Raw genomic sequence first — 12367 nt, 5'->3', positions numbered from 1 at the left:
CAGATAGTCTGTATCTGTATTCAGTAACTCTATAATTTTTTTAGCCATGAAATTGCATAATGGAATGGCCTCTGAAAATTTAGTAGAAACATGCTTTATGGTCAACAAATACTGATTCCACTTTTTGTTTTAAAATGGGCTCTTACTAGTTTATAATTTCTATTTGTTCTATTTTCTATTTCTGAAGCTACTGAAGTTAGCATCCATGATTTGGAGATGCCGGTGTTGGACTGGGGTGTATCACCTGATGAAGGAGCGTCACTCCGAAAGCTAGTGTGCTTCCAATTAAACCTGTTGGAATATAACCTGGTGTTATGTGATTTTTAACTTTGAAGTTAGCATCACTAGCCTGAGTGAATTCAGGTAACTGCACACTGATCTACCCACTAAGTGGTTCAGTCCCATATCAAACTTTTGAATGACTTAACTTATCAGTATTCCTGACATCTGACATCTTTGAGTTCAAGGCAGGGCATTCATCTGCCCTCTGAACCTGCTGTGACTGTGCCACATTTTCCTGAATGTAAACTAATTAGAAATACTAAGCAATCTTACAGCAGGATCCTAACCACACACTGGTAGGTAGCAGGTTTCAATGATGTTGCAGTGTAACCACCTGCAGTACCAGAAGGTGTAGGACACCCTGTTAAAGACCATAAGACACCCTAAAGGGTGAAGTAGTATTTCTAAAAATGTTTGTTTTATGCTTTTGAAGAGAACCAATCTCCAAGAGTCATAGGCCCTCCAGGAAGAGGTTAGGCACCTCAAAAAAAACAGACGTGCACACTAGTAACCCCTATCCCACAGTATAGACTGCTGTCCTATGATTTACAATTACCTATCTCCTACTGACAGCAATACTGGAGGCAAATGGGAAGTCAGCTGATCTCTTCCATCCCTCCACCATGGAAATTTGCAGCTTTGCTGAGAGTGGGGATACAGCGAGGGGCTCTTTTGCCCCATCTCTTTGTCTTATGTTGTTCAGATCCATTTCTGTTTATATCATTGAAGAAAATCTAACTCCAAAAATAAAACTCAATTTTAAATTCTGTACATCCACCAACATTAAAAATATTTATCAGAAATCAATACCTTGCAATGTTTAAATCTCATGATTTATGCACCAAAAATTTAAAGATGTATACACCTTCTGACGCCTTTTCACTCTGCAACAGTTTTGTCTACGCTCGGCTAGTGTAAAATTTATTGACTTCAAACCACAGAGAAGAATAATTCAGGAGAAATACATCTGATCAACAGAACCTTAGTAGCGAAAACACACACACACACTTAACTAGCCAGTTAGTGATGCAAGACTCTGGTTACAGGATAATAAACTCGCAATTTTGCCTTCAGCTTTAACACATTTTAAGAGTGAAATCATGTAAATGAATAAATAAACAGCAGGAACAGCGAATCCTTAGGACTAAAATCAGCAGTTTATTCCGGTAAAATAGACATATTGAGGAAAGAAAATGGATTTGAAAATTGAAAACAAGGAATTGTTTTCTGGGAGATTTTACTTAATTCAGCAAATAGCATGATACAATGGCCATTTCAAGCATCAGACATTTTGTGTAAATTATGTAACCATAGGTCAAGTGATTTGTAAAATCAATCTACATTTATTCAAAATCTATTGGTAAGGGTTTCTGGTTTTAGGCAAATACCCAAGGCCCTGCAATCATGTTTCCAGACAGCACAGATTTGTGCAGAAAAGTATTTTATAATGGTAAATGTGACAAAGCAGCTAGAAATGACACACAATTTTTAATATTGAGAACTGTAAAGTAACCCTTACTAGTCTTTATTGTAGTCGACAGTATTAAGAATAACAACAGGTAGAAAAAAACTTTAATATACATATAAATGCAAATTGCTGTTGTACTGATTAATCAAGTATTGAAAATTAGGCTAGGACAACACTGAAGAGTACTTGTGAAAATACAATGTGTTTCCCAAATATGATAACTGAATTAAGGAAAACACTCAGGGACAGAGTGATAAAGAGACGGTGTCAAATACAGAACTAGATTTTAAATCAATGTGCTTGGAGAAGCAACTGAAGATGGAGAAGGCCTGTTCTCAAGGAAAAGAGTTTGACCGATCAAGATTGAAATATATTAAATAAATTTTCATAATCATTTAAATGGTATAGTTGACCAACCACAAAGCAACAGTAATATTCTCACTGCAAGCTCCACTCTATTCATTAGAATATTAGATTAAAAGAATCTTCAAACTAAATGTGAATAATCTCACCCAGTGACTCATCCACATATCCTGATCCCATCAATGATCAAGGCTACCTGAGCAATTCTCAACAGTTTCTTGGATTACTGCAGCCAATGTCAGAGTATCGAGTCCTAAGGAAATTAATAAAAAGATTTAGGATCCAATGGGGTGCAAAATTATACCCTCACCTCCCCAAACCAGGTCCAAAGAAAACACAGAATGAAGCAATAAAATATATCTGTATTATGATACTGCATATTATTCAATCTTGAACAATTCAACAGAAATGAGAATAGCTCCAACGTAAGTCCTTGCTTTGGTTTTGCTCTGCACATGTCAAAATACATATTTGGCCAGCAATATATTTCTCAGTGAATTTATTTTAAACTTTGGATGGCCTCTTGCGCATTTCCTGGAGCACTTGTTTCCTGGAATATGTAGAGGACAAAGTGGATATTTTTAGTTTAGAGAAATTAGCTGAATTACAACAGAAAGATGAAAAACTAAAGCAGTTGTATCAAAAACGATATATACAAGAATCTGAGTGTATTCCAGAATGTTACTATCTTAAAAATGTCCTGATTAGAAAATGGAGATGATCACATATTTAGGGGGATGAGAAATGGGCAGAAGTTCATCAAGTGGTATTACCGGTGTGTTACATTAAGAAAGTGTGGCAGGTGGCACATGAATTAAGAGAAGGAAGTATTTGGGAGTCAGGAAAACTCAAGCCTAACTACAAAAACATTTTTATTGGAATTGACTGCATAAGAATTTGGTTGAATTTTGGACATGTTATACATGTCAGATGATTGGAAAACCTCAGGCATTGATAAAATCCGCACCTTTGACAGCCACTCCTGCATTTGAGGAATCTTTTACAAGAACTATTGATTGTGTAGAACCCTTACCTAGTCTATCATGCCTGTTCTGATGCTAACTCATTAACTAGATCTGTGTACTGTAGGCTTATTTTGCTTATCATCATTCAGATGTACTTTCAGTTTAGCTTACCTAGGACTCCTACTCTGCATGTGTCAGATGTAAGCAGTTTAATGCATGCGCATAACATTCTTCACAAGAAACGCTTGTGGTACAGTGGTAGTGTCTTTATCCCTGAATCAAGAGACCCGAGTTGAAGTCCCACCTGCTCCAGAGATGTGTAATAATACCTTTGAACAAGTTGATTAGGAAAATAGGCTAAATAACATTCTTCACAGTTCAATAGCCTGCTAATGAGAATGAACTGTTAGAGGTGGGCCACTTTAGCAAGGTACCTCTGGCACTGAACTTCAGTTTATGTCAGGAAGGAGGATGTAGCAATGAAAAGGATTCCAGTCATACTGCCACAAGCCCATAACTGATTAGTTAATAGCACTAAAGTTGGGACTTTTAAGAACTTAAATTAAGGTTAAAAAAAGTTTCTCTTACATTGAAAGCATTCCTATAGTTTCATGAGATGAATTGTTATAAGGTAGTAATTTCATGTGTTCAGATGTTGTCACTGAACCAAAAGACCAAAGCTATTCCTGATGAAGGGCTTTTGCCCGAAACATCGATTTTCCTGCTCCTCGGATGCTGCCTGAACTGCTGTGCTTTTCCAACACCACTCTAATCCACAAAGCTTTGAAAGGCTGTTGGCTGAATTCCAACATAAATCAACAACTTTGAATTCACTTCCATGTGACATTTATTTTATGACGAGCATTATTGAGTTCAAGCTGTTCATATTACTTCTGGCCTTTTCTTTAGGTCAGCATCAGATATCAAGACTGGAATTTATGAGTGGTATAGGCCATGCAGTTATCTCACATGTTTATTTTTGAGAGTCACCTATTGTGGTGTAAACTACTTCAGACTTGAGAAATTATGATCTGCTTGAATTTTTCTGAAATAATGTATTTGCATACTTACTGCCTTTTAATCTATTTTGTATTCATCCATTATAGTTGGCATAATTGGAAAAACCAGTTGCATATTATTGTCATACTGTAGAATCAATTTTACAATTTACAACACAGATTAATATATTGGAGGAAGGAGTATCGTCCTATAATAGTATAAACAGGTTATATTCATTTTAAAATTGAATTGATTATGAATCAAATGCCATAAGACTAAATATGGTAAAAAAAAAATTAAATTTTGTATTTGTGCTCAGTAACCAATCAGATTATGGTGCGCTATGTGATATTTGCTCTTTACTGTCGCGGCAGAAGGAATAGCAAACTGTACATTACCTTAATTACCATAATTATAATCAAAGTAAATGGAGCTGCAGAAATCTAATATATACTAACGATGAATGACTGTGGCACTTTTTTTCATTTGTTCTCTGGTTTTCCCAATTCAAATGTTTCATACAGAAATTTTGGGGCAAAAAAGGACAAGAAAATTTAAACTAATAGAAACCAAAAATGTAGATAAACATATTTTCCTGTATAATTTAACGTCAAGTTAATGTTCTACTAACACAAATTCCTATATAGGTTTTTATGTATCAATATACGCTTGAATCTAGGAAAACATGTACAAATCCACACTTAATTTATTAGGCAAGGCATTTGAACAGTTTATGTGGACATAATGCATGACTGGGAAAAAAGCTGAAATGGCTACATATGCAGAATTTTTAATAAATTAATAAATATATGCATTTGCCTGATGGGGATAATAAAATATGAACGAATTTGATAACCTTTTAATGGTACTTGCCGGCTATTGTTAATTATGGAGAAAATTATATTTATCTATTCTTTCATTCGTTTGTCACTGGTAAGGGCAGAACTTATTGCCCATTCCTAATTGCTTTGGAGAAAGTGGTGATGAGCTGTACTCTTGTGCTTGTATAGCCTGTGTAGTAGAAGTATGACCACAGACCTGCCAGGTAGAAGTCTCTGCTAATACGAACCAGCAATGATGAAGGAACAAGAATATATTTCTAAGTTGGGCTGGTGTGATAATTTTGGGAGGGAACTTGTTGGTGACTTTGCTTCTGTGCCTATTGCTTTTGTTCCAGGCAGTAACAGTTGCCAGTTTGGAATGTGCTAAGGAAGAACTGATTGCTCATTTTTCAGGAGTACTTCTTGATCTTTCTTTTCTGTGTTGCAGACAATGAATATGCATTGCATCTAGAATAATAGTCCAGTTGGAAGCCATAAGGAAATGAATAGAATCAGTAAGAGAGGGTGGAAAAGTTTTGATTATTTAATAATATAAAGTTCACTTAATCCCCTCAATCAATGTGATCCAATATGTTAATTTAAATTTGCTTTTCTGTATTGCTGAAACTTTATTTCATATCTGATGTACAAAACTATAAGATTGTATGTGAAATCATTGAGATCAAAGGCCTTTTATTTTGACATTTTTAACCTGAATGGCAAATAGCATTACAGTATTTAGCATAGTGATAAGTTGGAGGGGCTTAGCTTAACATGTATTTGCAAGACTTAATTCAATAAGAATTCCATTTAGTTGTCAGATTATTTGCATGAACCATTCTAAATCAGAACTGAAAATGTATGAATTAGGGCAGGAGAAAGCTGCACTTGACTACCAGCCTGTTCCATCATGCACTACGATCATGGTTGATCTGAAGGCTTAACGTTTCAGACTACTCCCATTAATCTTTCACCCCCTTGCTTATCAAAAAAAAAGTTTTCTATCTCTGCCTTAAAATATTCAATTCAAAGACTCTTTGCCTTTCAGAATGGGAGATCCAAATACTTAGAGCCCTCTGAGGGGAAAAAATACCTCATCTATGTATTAAATGGGCAATTCTTATTTTTAAATGCTGGTCCCTTCATTCTGAATTCCGTTCGAAGAGGAAATATCTTTTTCAGATACAGATTGTTCTCCTATAATGCGCATTTCGTCAATGCAATTTGACTGTAACGAGGTTGATGAACTGGGGAGCAATTTTTTGTTTTTAAAAGTGCGAACTCCAGTTGGCTATTACGCGATCCATCCCTGGCACTAGGTGTCACAGTGCGCTGAGGACAAGTTTATGTTGGAACTGAATGCCATCCAGAACCTATGTTTCCACAAATGATGCACACACACTCCAGGTTTTAAGGTCACAAAGAGTCGTACAGTATGGCTATTTGTTGGGTGCCAATGCTAGTGGAGACTTAAAGCATAAGCCTATGGTGGTGTACCATTCTGCCAACCCACAAGCCTTGAAAGGTTACCTTAAGTCCACTCCAGGTGTTTACTTCAGTCAAGCAAAAGAGGTTGGATGACTGAGCAAATTTTTTCAGACCATTTTGTTGGTTTCTTTGAGGATGTTTTTCGAAATTATTGCAGGAGGAAAAATGTGGATGTCAAGAATCTCCTCATTCTGAACTGTGCACCAAGCCAGCCTTTTATCGCTGGTGTGCTTTCTGAAAATATAAAACTGCTATTTCTGCCTCCGATTCTACCAACCTCTCTCATTCAACCCATGGACTACATTCAGGAAGCTGATTGCAGCTACTGAGGGGGATGATGAGAACAGTGTGCTTCAATGTTGGTAGAGCTTTAACATTAAAAATGCTATTGACATCATTGTGGAGTCCTGGGGTAATGTCAGTGAAGACTTCTTGCATACAGTTTGGCGGAAGCTTCTCCCAGATTTTCTTCATTATTTTAAAAGCATTGAACCATCAGAGGAGCTTCCAGTTATCAAAGAACATTGTGTCAGTCTTGCAAAGCAAGTTGGATTTGAAGAAGTGAAGACTGTCAAAGAGCTGTTTGAATACCATTGTGAAGACCTCTCCACAGCTGATCCACTACAACTTGTTGCTGCTGAGGAATTTGAAGCTGGAGGTGAAGACGATGCGTCCAGGATGCAGCATCATGAGAGCTTTCCACTTCTCTTTTGTCATCTATCCTGAGGGAAGTTGAAAGCAGTTGCAGCTCTGAGAAGACAATGAGTACAATGCAGAACGCAGGAGGATAACTGTTTTGTGGCATAAAGTCTTGTGTGGAGCCCTATGAACAGCTTCATGAAAGATGGCAAAACACCATAAACTAATGCCTTTTTTAAGCCAACACCCAAGAAACAGTCTAAGGACAATGGATCACAACCATCCACTTCTGAATTTTTTTTTCATTATAACCCTGAATCCAGAACTGCACCTGAAAGTAATGATGCTGATGACCCTCAGCCCTTGTCTTAATGCGGCACTGTAACTCAGCAAACTCAGAAATCCTTTCAAGATACCTTACAGTTTTTCTGGGTAAAGTGTTAAATTTATTGTATTAATTCATTAAAATATGCAATTTTAATATTTACTTAGTCTGTGCTATTGTTTGTTTGGTTAACTATTTTTGTTTTGATTTTTACTGAATTTTTGGTACCCCTAACCTGTCTTTTCCATAGGCCACGTTATTTCTCTTGCACGATTTTCTATAATACAAGGTCGCACAAGAACACAACTATCACGTAATAGAAGAACAGACTGTATATATCCTTGTCAAGACTCCTCAGGGTCTTGTATGTTTCAATCAAATCATCTGTTACTCTTCTAAACTCTAGCAGATATTAGCCTACCTTATCAAACCTTTTCATCACAAGACAATCTGCCCATTCCATGTATGAGTCTCGTAAACCTTCTCTGAATTGCTTCCAATGCATTTACATCTTTCCTTAAATAATGAGACTAATGCTGTGCACAGTATTCCAGATGTGGCCCTGCAAAACTGAAGCATTCTCTCCCTTCTTGTATATTCAGTTACCTTTGCAATAAATTATAACATTCAATAGAATTTCTAAGATAGATTAGATTTCCTAATTACTTGCCATACTTGCATGCTAATCTTTTGTAGTTCATTACTTAGGACTGCAGATTCCTTTGCATCTCAGAGCTCTGCAATCTACAATTTACATGATGCAATTCTCTTTTTTTAATCTTTCCAAAATATTTGACATTTGTCACATTACACCCCATTTGCCAGATCTTTTCCCACTCAATTAAACTATTTACTTCCTTTGCGACCTTCTTTTGTTCTATTAACAATTTGCTTTCATACCTATCTTTGTGTCATCAGCAAATTTAGCAACTATACCTTTAGCCCCTTATCCAAATAATTTGCATGAATTGTAAAAAGTTGAGGCCCCAACACTGGAATGCCAATCATTATATCTTGCCAAGTAAAAAATGACCCATGTGTGCCTGCTATCTTTCCTGTTAGCTAGCCAATCTTTGACCCATACCAATACGTTGACCTTTCTATCAGAAGCTTCTATTTCCTGCAGTAATCAAAAATCCTTCAACAAATACAAGTAAAGTACACCCATCGGTTTCCCTTTATCCACAGTACACATTACTTCCTCAAAGAACTCCAAAAAATTTGTTAACCATCATTTCCTTTCACAGAACTATGTTCACTTTACCTGATTACTCTGAGTTTTCTGAATGCCCTGCTATAATATCTTTATTAACAGCTGTGACTCTAATAGGAGCTACAAACCAGTGTAGGCCTTTAGATACGTGGGTCTGAGGCTGAGTGGGACTTAATACAGGATAGGGCGAAATGAGCAGAGTTTTGAATGAACTGGAGGTCAACAGAAGTTGGAGAATGGGAATAAAGCCATAAGACACAGGAACAGCAATTAGGCCATTCAGCCCATTGGGTCTGTTCCGCCATTCAATCATGGCTGATAAGTTTCTCAGCCCCATTCTCTCACTTTCTCCCCATAACCCTTGATCCCGTTGATACTCAAACTATCTATCTCAGTCTTACATATACTCAATGAACTGACCTCTACAGCTTTCTGTAGCAATGAATTCCTCGCCACTAACAGAGAAAGAAATACCTTTCTGTTCACCCAATATGTGCCCCTCATAATTTTGTAATTGCATACAATCTGGCCATAGTGGTGATATTAGGAGGATGGGAGATTAGGAAACCAGGATAGCCAGAGGAGATTGTAAGCACTGATAATAAAAAGCAAAGAATAAGGGATACTTCACTGCAAAGTTGCAGATGGAACTCTGCCATGGTTTCTTGATAGCATGTCATTCTCTGAGTTTTAGCATTGAGTAATATTCTTCTTTCGGCTGTGATAGAGTATGATTTTGCCATGTAATCAAGGCTTGGCATTTATGATTAAATTTTTCGTTCTCATTGAACCACTGTTGGTGCATGAAAGATTTAAACTCAATGGTGAAGGTGTATGTCTGTTGATTGCTAATTTGATCTTGTCCCAAAGCCCTTCCATGCAGGCATCATCAGAACTTGTGAATCATGGTCTCATAGAATTTACAGAATAGAATGAGGCCACTTGGCCCATCGTGTCAGCACTAGTCAGCAAAGATCTGACTATACTAATCCTGTATTCCAGCTTTTGGCCTGTAGCCCTGGAGAGCATGGCTACAGAAGTGAATATCTAGGTATTTCTTAAATATTAGAAGAGTTTCTGATTCAACTGCTATTTCTGTGGGTGTAAGTGTTTCTCATCAACTCTCCTCTTAGCCTTCTACCTCTTAACCTAAATCTGTGCCCTGAGTTATTAACCACACTACTAACAGAAAAAGAAATTCCTTCCTGTCCACCCTATCTGTGCCCCTCATAATTTTGTACACCTTTATCAGGCTATTTCTAAACTCTACACTATCCAATCTTTCTTCAGGTCAGCCCAGGCAGCATCCTGGTAAATCTCAGCACCCCTTCTATTGTAGTCACATCCTTCCACTAATTTGGTGACCAGAGCTCTATGCAGTATTCTAAGCATTTTATAGAGTTCCAGCATAATGTCTCTGCTTATGTCTTTATGAGCTGAAGCATAAAATACAAGTATCCTGCATCAAAAACAGAAATTGCTGAAAAACTGAACAAGTCTGGCAGCATCAATAGAGAGAAAGCAGAGTTGACATTCTGAAGAAGGATCACAACAGAGGGTAGTGTGTGTATGGAATGAGCTGCCAGAGGAAGTGGTGGAGACTGGTATAATTACAACATTTAAAAGGCATCTGGATGGGTTTATGAATAGGAAGGGTTTAGAGGGATATGGGCCTTCTATGGGCTGCAGATGGGATAAGATTAAGTTAGGATATCTGGCTTTTTAGTTCAGTATCTTGTATGCTGCTTTAACTATCTTGTCTACCTTTCATGCTATCTTCAAGGATCTGTGAGCAGGCACACTAAGATCTTTATGATCTTCAGTACTTTCCAGGGTCCTGCCATTTACACTGAAATCCCTTGCCTTGATAGTCCACCCCCAAGTCCATCTCTCATTTTGCCAAGGTGAATTTCATTTCCTTTGCTCTGTCCTCCTTCTGATCAGTCCTTTGGTATCCTCCTCCAGTTTACGGATATCTTCCCTTCCTCAACAGCCTGGGAAGCATCTCATCTGGGCTTGTGATTTTATCCACTTCTAACTCTTTTAAACTCACCAGTACATCCTTTCTCTCCATGACTCTCTCCCCTCCCCTCTGTTAGGCTATTCTAATACATACTCCATTAATATTTCCCACTTCTCTCATGGTTCTATCTGCATGTAGCTGCTCTCGGTTCACTGAGGAGAAATCACATTTTATTTTAAAGTTAGCGTTTCCCCAGTTTAGAACACTTATTCCCAGCCTATCCTTATCCTTTTCATAAATATCCCAAATCTAACTGAGTTATGCCACCATCACTCCTCCTTGTACTTCTCATAGTTGCTCCTCTCTCCCTCCCTGCCTGTTGGAGGCCTATTGTATACACATGCCCTTTTGTGTTGTTTTTCACTTCTACCCAGATGACCTCCAAAATATCATCCCTCCCAACTCCTATAATTGATTTCTTGAACAAAATTGCAAACCACTACCTTGTGTCAGCAGGGTAGGAGGAAAGGTGAATTTTTTATATCCCTGAACTATTTTCATCTCTTGCATTTATAAAGTCATACAGCGCAGAAACTGATCGTTTGGGCCTACCCCCTATAGGCTGACCAGACATCCCAATCTGACTAGTCCTGTTTGGCCCATGTTCCTCTAAACCCTTCCTATTCATACACCCATCCAGTTGCCTTTTTAAATGTTGTAATTGAACCAGTCTTCATTATTTCCTCTGGCAGCTCATTCCATATACGCATACTGTCTGCATGACAATGTTACCGCACCCTGCCCCCGCCAGGTCACTTTTAAATTTCTCCTCTTTCACCTTGAACCCATGCACTCTAGTTTCTTTGAGAATTTTCGGTGTTTGATTGACATGCTAATAGTCAAATGTATAAGCCTGTGGTCTGTTCAGTAGTTGTTTGCACCCTGCATGACTTGGGTGATGTATACACCCTCCCTCCTTATCCCAGCCATCCTGGAGAATCACAGGCATGATCTTTGTTACTCAACAAATCTAAGAAAAGTATTTGGAACCATTTGACTCTATCAACTGTGACATCCTTTGGAAAATCCTCCAGAGACTTGGATATCTAGCAATCTATTGTTACTATCTTGTTACTTTTGTGTAGCTGTACGACTGCAACTGAGCTTTGCAATGAATTAGAGATTTTATATCTGGAAGTATGTCAAGCAAGTGTGTTTGTATCAATTCTCTTCCATATCTACCTTAACCAGGTCATTTAATTCATTTGTGACTGACTACCACAAAAGGGTCATGTTTAAGCCTTAGCAGGTTGCGCACCAAGAAAAGACTAAAGTGAAGTTATGCCAGAGGTCTGTAAAGGGGCATTAGAAATTTTAAAAAAACTTGCCTGAATTTGAAAGCATACAGAGTTCTCCTGTTCCCTTGTAATGCTGAGGACTTGCCAGCACCCATTTGGTCCTCTCCTGAACTGCATCTTCTAACCCCCAACAAAATGCACCCAAGTGCCTACATACATTCCAGTGGCAATCTGACATGGTAATGCCTAACATGTATCTCTAGATTGCTAGTCACGTTAAAATGAGTTCAGCAACTCAATATTTGCTAGCTCGTTGTGACAGGCTTGTGAGAACCTGTTCCCAGTCCATGCCTGTACCAGTTCTATACTATACTTCTCGTCTTATTCCTTAAAATAATTAGGCTGCCAAGAGATTTCCCCCATTTCCTATTCCTAAGGGAGAAGTCTGGAATCCGTCATGCTTATTAAGAAAACCAGAACATGTAACATGAAAAAGTTTAAGGCCTCATTAAATTGTAACTGTACTTGCATATTTTTGTGTTC

At 37.8% G+C, this 12367-nt stretch overlaps 1 protein-coding gene and 1 long non-coding RNA gene across 10 annotated transcripts in view; one reads left to right on the top strand and one right to left on the bottom strand.

The window, feature by feature from the left end:
- Positions 1 to 12367, top strand: part of LOC122550838 (F-box-like/WD repeat-containing protein TBL1X) — a 399517-nt gene that overhangs the window by 91013 nt on the left and 296137 nt on the right. The window lies entirely within an intron of this gene.
- The window catches only part of LOC122550839 (uncharacterized), a 207051-nt gene that overhangs the window by 139479 nt on the left and 55205 nt on the right, over positions 1 to 12367 (bottom strand). The window contains exon 2 of the long non-coding RNA XR_006311959.2: positions 2263 to 2366. This is a non-coding gene — a long non-coding RNA (uncharacterized LOC122550839). The remainder of the gene's footprint in view (positions 1 to 2262; positions 2367 to 12367) is intronic.

The sequence above is a fragment of the Chiloscyllium plagiosum genome, unplaced genomic scaffold (assembly GCF_037043375.1).
Source record: "Chiloscyllium plagiosum isolate Xiang-an unplaced genomic scaffold, Cpla_swu_hap1 HiC_scaffold_6, whole genome shotgun sequence".
In the NCBI taxonomy this organism is placed as follows: Eukaryota; Metazoa; Chordata; class Chondrichthyes; order Orectolobiformes; family Hemiscylliidae; genus Chiloscyllium; species Chiloscyllium plagiosum.
The sequence above is the reverse complement of the archived record's forward strand: the minus strand, read 5'-3'. Positions and strand labels throughout refer to the sequence as shown.